This window comes from Dipodomys merriami, unplaced genomic scaffold (genome assembly GCF_024711535.1).
Source record: "Dipodomys merriami isolate MVZ:Mamm:240054 unplaced genomic scaffold, mDipMer1.0.p SCAF_1, whole genome shotgun sequence".
Taxonomy (NCBI): Eukaryota; Metazoa; Chordata; class Mammalia; order Rodentia; family Heteromyidae; genus Dipodomys; species Dipodomys merriami.
The window spans coordinates 124,852,178-124,859,229 of NW_027202270.1; the positions used below are offsets into that span (position 1 = coordinate 124,852,178).

The following is a 7,052-nucleotide window of genomic DNA, read 5'->3' on the forward strand; positions in this document are numbered from 1 at the left end:
CTGTGTCTGCCATGGGTAAGGCAGCCCTAGAGATCTCCAAAATGCCATCAGTATCACTCTTTCATTTTCTTCATGAATGACATCTGGCTTCCATCTAGCCTTACTAATCTACCCATCCATTGCTTGTCACACACTTGATGCTTTCTCCTACCTGTGATTTTTTTTAATTGTTTCCACTGTCAGGCTAAGACTTTTCCAGGTCTTTCAATTCTAATTCCTTTTTGATTATATAGCATTGCCTATGGAAAGCCTTCAGAGATGGAAGGATTGTGGTTTGAGGTGGAGAAGTTAGCAAGATACTATGTCAAAAAACTAGTGAGGTATGATGGTGAACACCAATAATCCCAGGTATGTGATAGGTGAATACAGGAGGACCATGATCCACATTGTCTATTATCTGAAACATAAAGCAAAAAGGGTGAAAGACATGGCTCAAGCAGTACAACACCTACCCAAGCAACTGGGTTCAAATGTCGTTACCACCAAAATAATGTTTTTAACCTTTTATTTAAAACTATGGAATGCTTCGTGATTTTGTGTGTCATCCTTGTTCAGGAGCCATGCTAAATCCTTCTCTCTATTGTTCCAGTTTTAGTGTACAAGCTGCCAAAATGAGCACCCAAAAGAATATTTTTGAAGCATTGTCTTTTGTCTTAATTCAAGGTCAAATCTCAACTTTACCACTTATCACTCTTAGACGTTCAGCAACTTAATTTTGCATACCTCATTTTTCTCATCTGTAAACTGTGACTATTACCTAATTCAGTAGGTGGTGGTGAGGATTAAATTGAATAATGTATTTATGTCTTACCCAACCAAGGTTCTTAATAACATCTACTTTCTTCCCTTCCCACTGTCAGATTATTTTGATTGCCCTGCACCATACTAAGAGTTACTGGAATACAACGTAAGACATTTATTTGTCAAAGTGCTTACAATCTCTAAGTTCCAACAAGGTAGGAGCTAATTCAGTTTTATTCATCAGTTACACCCAGCATTTAGTACAATGTTTACCACGTATAAGAACCCATAAATATTTGTTGATTGAATAACAAAATGGCATGTGAAAACTTGAATCTTATAATCTTAGAATTATAGCAGTGAAGAAATTGTGGAAGGGCATCTAGTTCAGGTAAGTTATTTACTTGCATACCTGCTCCAAGGAATATACCTAGAACAATGTTCTGAGGGATTCTGAGACCTCCCCCATCTTTACCAGGGGAGCATGCAGTGTTCAATCAGCAGTATCGTATCTGCAAAAGGAAATCAGGAATCACTAGTGTCTACACTTACCCTTTTTGTCTCAATGTACAGATTGTACACCATCATGCAGATAGGGAAATAGGAAACCAAACATCATACTGCAGCTCCGCCAACACAATTCTGGATGTGAAATGTCAGAAAATGCAAGACTGGCAGAGGCCTGGTTTGGATGATAATGGCAGCAAGTTGGAAACAGAAGCCCAGACAGACTCCAAGTATCTTCCCTTCCAGCTACTATCCCTGGATAAACATTTCTCTCATCCCCTATTAGCCCTGTACATGCAGTAATCCTGAAGAAATGTTGCTAAATCACACACAGACTGAGAAATTTTCATTAGTCCCAGCAACCACATTCATCCTTAACTCTCGCCTAATCACATCTTTTCCTTCTGAGTCATTTCAATACTGCATCCCTCCCCATCCCACCCCTCATTTTTTGTATGTGACTGCCTCACCCCCTTTCGGGAGCCTCCCAGGCTCTGGGTACATAGATCTGTTTTGGCTCTCACTAGACCACGGCTTAGAAAAAATAGAGAGGAGAGTAATTAGCAAATTCAGCATTCTAATAACCCTTCTACAGGAAAGGATGGACATTCGTTAGCTTAAGTAAATCCCCATACCTTGATTAGCTGTCTGACATTGACAAAGAAATGAAAATGGGTTCACTCACTCATCCTGGGGCTCTGCACATGACTTGTGATTCAAGTAACCCACAATCCTTGGTCTCCATTCTGCCCTCAGAGAGAGTTTGAAGTCTAGGCTCTTCTCCAGCTCAGTCCTCAACTGCTTCAGACTATGGCTTATCAAACAAGGGAACACACAAATGTTATCCATTCCAATATCTTCATTTTAACAAGGAACCTGGACCCTGGGGGCAGGAAACTTGTCCAGCATCACATAGGCACTAAACCCTGGTCCGAAGTCCTTCCCTTTAGAAAATATTGCTCAAAAGAAGGTTAATATGGTCTGTTTGCTCATTGATGAACATATTCCTGTCTCCTTCAGCAGTCATCAAAATTTGGAACCCCTACAGGCTCCATCACCCTCCCAGGAAGACATACTAGCTTTTGAATTCTTCCTTGCCAGCCCGTCTTTTCAAGAAGCAGCAAAGCTTAAGGATGTCAAAGAAACCAGTATCCCTTCCTGCCTAATGGTTATGAATGGGATACTTCACATGAGAATGAGCCAGCATTATCTTGTGGCAGGAAGTTATAAATAGAGAAGCACATCTTCCTTAAGGGAGCCCCAGATACACCTGGGCTGTGTTAAGTGCATCAAGTATGAACCCACATGGGTACTTAAGCCATTTAATTGTTAAGGTAAAGTCACTATCATTCCATGGCCTACCTCTTCCAATAAGTTTTTACCCAGGAGGAAGATAAAAGGAGGAGCCATGTGAGAAATAACTACATCTAAATGGGTTGTATACATTACCAATGATTCATTCAATAAACATCATTATTTACTGAGTACCAATATCTGTTTGGAATTGGAAAAAGAACTGAGGGTACAAAGATCATAAGATGTCTTCCAGAGTTAGGTTTAAGGCTAATCCATAAGACTTTCACATCAACAAAAAGAAAAAGAAAAAAATTCAAAACATGTGACTAAATTAGGTGGCAAAATTAAACACATTATAAGGCAAGTATTATTTACTTATGAGGAAACTGAGGTTTCAAAAAGTTATATACCTCACTCAAGAGGCAAGTTGCTTAGTGGTAAAGGCTGAGGTTTGCCTGTGGCATGGCTCCATGGTCTATATATTTCCACCAAAACAGTCTTTTCTAGACTAAGTTGTTGATACATGTTCTACAAAATGTTTCCCATGGTCAATTAAGTTTGAGAATACAGTACACTACTTTTTCCTCTAGGAAATTCTAAACCTCTCTATGAATAACAAAAGCTCTAAGAAGTCTTGCAGAAAGATATTCATTTAACCCAGTAGTAGCTTAGACATACTACTACTAGAATATTTTTCTGAATCTTTTTTTCAAAGAACACTTATTAACATAGAGGGAATAATAATAACGCAGGGAATAAGGACTATTATTTTGAAAACTCACCTTTATACCCTGTGGACACTCTTAAGGTAAACAAAGACAGCCATCATACCACCATAAAAATGCTTAACTTGTAGACAACACCCAGCAGGTGATTAACCCACAAAGCCTTATTTGCAATAACTAGTATGTGTCTGACACAAGCAGAAATGGTTAGATAAGTTGATGTTAGTTGAAATGAACCCCAAGATAAGGACTCAAATGTTTTTTTTTCTTGCTTGTTATTGTTTCTAACATATTTATAAGATATTTCTTTGTTGCTTTGTATGTCCCTCCCCTCTGTTTTTACTGTATTTGATGTTGGTATAATTTGTGGAGGGGAAGGGAAAAAACAAATCGTTTAACTAGGGATACAGGTGGACCCATCACAACAATGAGATGTACAAGATATTATGTCGAAAATGAACTTTACAACTTTGGCGTGGGGAGGGAGGGGAGTAAGGGCGGTGGGGGAGGATGGGAAGGGATGGGAAGGGGAAACAAAGGAGGAGGCAACAATGCTTGATAAGAAATGTACTCATTACCTTGCTCATGTAATTGTAACCCCTCTGTACGGTATTTTCACAATTTAAAAAAAAAAAGCTTAATGCAAGGAATGTAGCCTGGATACCATAAGAACAAAGATATATCTTAGACCAAGACTTCTAGATTCTACTCCAAATTCTGTTCTCTCTCCAAACAACAATCTGGATTTCTCTGGGTAGCTCTTTGACCATATTAAGCCAAAGATGAAGTAAGAAAACAGAACAATGCCTGGAAATACTTACAAAAGTGTAGGAAGAAGGCTGGGAAAGTGGCTCCAGTGGTAGAGCGTTTGCCTTGAGCTGAAGAGCTAAGGGACAGCTCCCAGGCCTAGAGTTCAGGCCCCACGACTGACCAAAAAAAAAAGTGTAGGAAGAGAAGTGCAATTGCAGTGAGGAAAAGTTCCTTGGAGAGAAGGAAAAAGGCCAAGATTATCCGATCATTACACCTTGGCTTCCAATCACTACTGTTGGTCATGAAATACTCATTATTTCATGCCATAAGGAATTGATCATTTTTTAAATAGATTTCCCTAAATCAGTATTTCTAAAACATAACACTGTTAACATTTTGAGCCAGCCAAGTCTTTGAGCAGAGAGGTATCCTGTGCCTTAATAACCTGTAACAGCATCCATGCCTTCTGCTATACACTGGTATTACATGCCATTAGCACTCCTGCCTGAGTACAGAAACCAAAAATGCCTCAATACATTTCCAATGCCTCTTGGGGAGTAGGAGGTTGAATTGCTCCCAATTTCAGACTATTGCCTTGCATGGTTCTTTGGTATCTTTTACTATTAGAGTTGGAAGTTCAGGGTGTCCAAAAGGTTCTCTTAGGTGGTGATGAACCTATAACAAGTAGGCCTAACAGAAGATCCTCTGGTCATTGACAATGCACTGTGGGAGGGATTTGAGGAGCTGAGGCTCTTCCTCTTTTTCTACTTCCTACCTCATGAGGTAGTAGTTGGCCCTGCCACACACGTCTGCCATGATCTGCCGCTTCACCAGAGGCCCACCACAAGAAGGACACTCAATCAAATAGGAACTTCTGAAACTATGACCTACATAAACCTTCTCTTATAAGTGAACTACCTTGAGTATTTCATTATAAGGATGGAAACCTGAGTAGCTACTATGTACTTCAAAGATTAACCTAGGAAACAGAGACATAGCTTTTCCTACATATCACGCTTCATGCTCCTTTCCAACACAAATTATTCCTTCTGTGACATCTTCCAGCCAATGTAAAGTCAGCAGTGACCATCCCTTGTTTAGTCCATTGGACACTCTTGATACAGTGTTGTACAATATTGGTATGTGATGGACTTCAAATAAGCCCCATTGTGACTCTTATCCTGGGCTGTCCTGTAATTCATTTTGAGTGAATAAATATGGAGTACCAGACACCCTGCTGGTGCAGTAGGCCATGTCACACAGACCGGTAGACCCACAGGTTCCAGTCCTACCCGGCTGCTCACCTACTGCAGGGCCTCTCGGGATCCCTGAGGATGACTGCAAATGTCTAATCCTCTGCCTGTACCCACCACACAGCTGAGCACACGGTAACTGGCCTCAAAGAAACCGCACTGAACTAAACTCAGAAGGCAGAACGGGATCACATTGGAAGAACCAAAAATCTTCTAGGAGATATTCTTCCATCAAGACCACTGACACCTTGTGACCCTCCACTGAGCAATTTTCTGAAATAAATAAAATGGAAGCTGTCTGGATTTGGGAGAGAAAACAAAAATTTTAAAGGGATCTTATATAAGTTGCTCTACCTTTCTTTTTATTAATTTTGCTTCATAAAATCCAAGAGTCTATAGTAAGGAAATACTGTATTAACCTGGAAACTAGAAGAAAAGTAGGAGGGAGAAGGAAAAAAAACCACATTAAAACAATTAGGAAGTAATGAAGACTGCAAAAATAACTATCGAAAGCAATAGGCAAGGGAATACTTGGAAAATGTGAACACAGGCAAAATCAGCAAATTGCAAGTCTGCATCACTGAGTCGTTCGGGAAAATGCACTGATGCACTAACATTTAGAAAAGTAAAGAAGAAAGAAAGACCAAAGGACTGAGAGGAGTTAAGTAGAGGTATTCACCTTCCTATATCCTCAGTGGCCATGGATGAAGAAGATGGATTTTATCCCTCACAGAAGAAATAAAATAGAGCTGCAGGACCACAGGGAACAGAGTAGAGACACAGCCATTAGTGTGTTAGGGGGCAGAATACATAGGTATTGAAACTCAGAGGTGTTCTATAACAAGTAAAAAGTAACAGGTAAAGCCAGGCATGGTGGTACACACCGGTAGTCCCAGCAAATAGGAGGCTGAGGTAAGAAGATCATGGGTTCAAAGCCAGCCTAAGCTACAAAGTAAAATCCTATCTCCAAAAGACAAACCAATTTTAAAAAAGTAATAGAAGTTAAAATAATTGTTGTTGTTATTACACAAGTGACCTAGGCCATAGAAGGTTCCCCTGGGACCCATAGGCAGCTTTTCCCTTCTCTTAGGACTTGAATTGGTGTCATACATAACATTTATATGTAAGCTTTAAAAATAAACAAGCTGCTGGCTACAGAAAGCTTTCAAAGGAAAAAAATACAAAGAAAGTTTTCAAGGGATTCTTGTCCTATGCATGCACCAGGAAAAAAAAAAACCAGAATGATCAGAGGAAGGGTAGCAGTCCTGAGCAGTGAATTAATACTCCTTCTGGTCTGCTTCTAAAAGGCCCCTCCATCCAGATCTGTATAGACTCTCAACGCACTTGCAGGATACACTCAATTCACCCTGTCCCTCTGCTATCACACCCCACTCCACCCAGCACAATTCTCCAGCAGCCCAACACACTCTTCTGCTCACTTGTAGGAAACTCATTGTAGGAAACAACAACAACAACAATCTGGGCTTAGTATAGCTAAGGTTTGTCTGGTATAGAACGGGTGCTCATGAGCCATCATGGCCTAATGGATGAAGAATGGGGGTGAGGACACTCTACCCAGAGAGAGCAACTTGGAAAAAACACAGATCTTCCAACAACCCTGTGTGTGGGTGTGTCCATGCATGAAATCACTCAGAAAATCTCCAGCAAATATTCTTGTAGCTCCAGTATTGATATGAATGTACTATGACTGTGTATACATATTCACTCCTTAGGTAGGTAAAAAAAAAAAAAAAACAACAACCACCACCACAACCACAGC

At 40.1% G+C, this 7,052-nt stretch overlaps 1 non-coding gene across 1 annotated transcript; it reads right to left on the minus strand.

The window, feature by feature from the left end:
• Nucleotides 1-510: 510 nt before the first annotated feature.
• LOC138834868 (U6 spliceosomal RNA) lies at nt 511-619 on the minus strand. Its single transcript, XR_011374284.1, has one exon. It is a non-coding gene; the product is annotated as a U6 spliceosomal RNA (small nuclear RNA).
• Between the last annotated feature and the right edge of the window lie 6,433 nt (nt 620-7,052).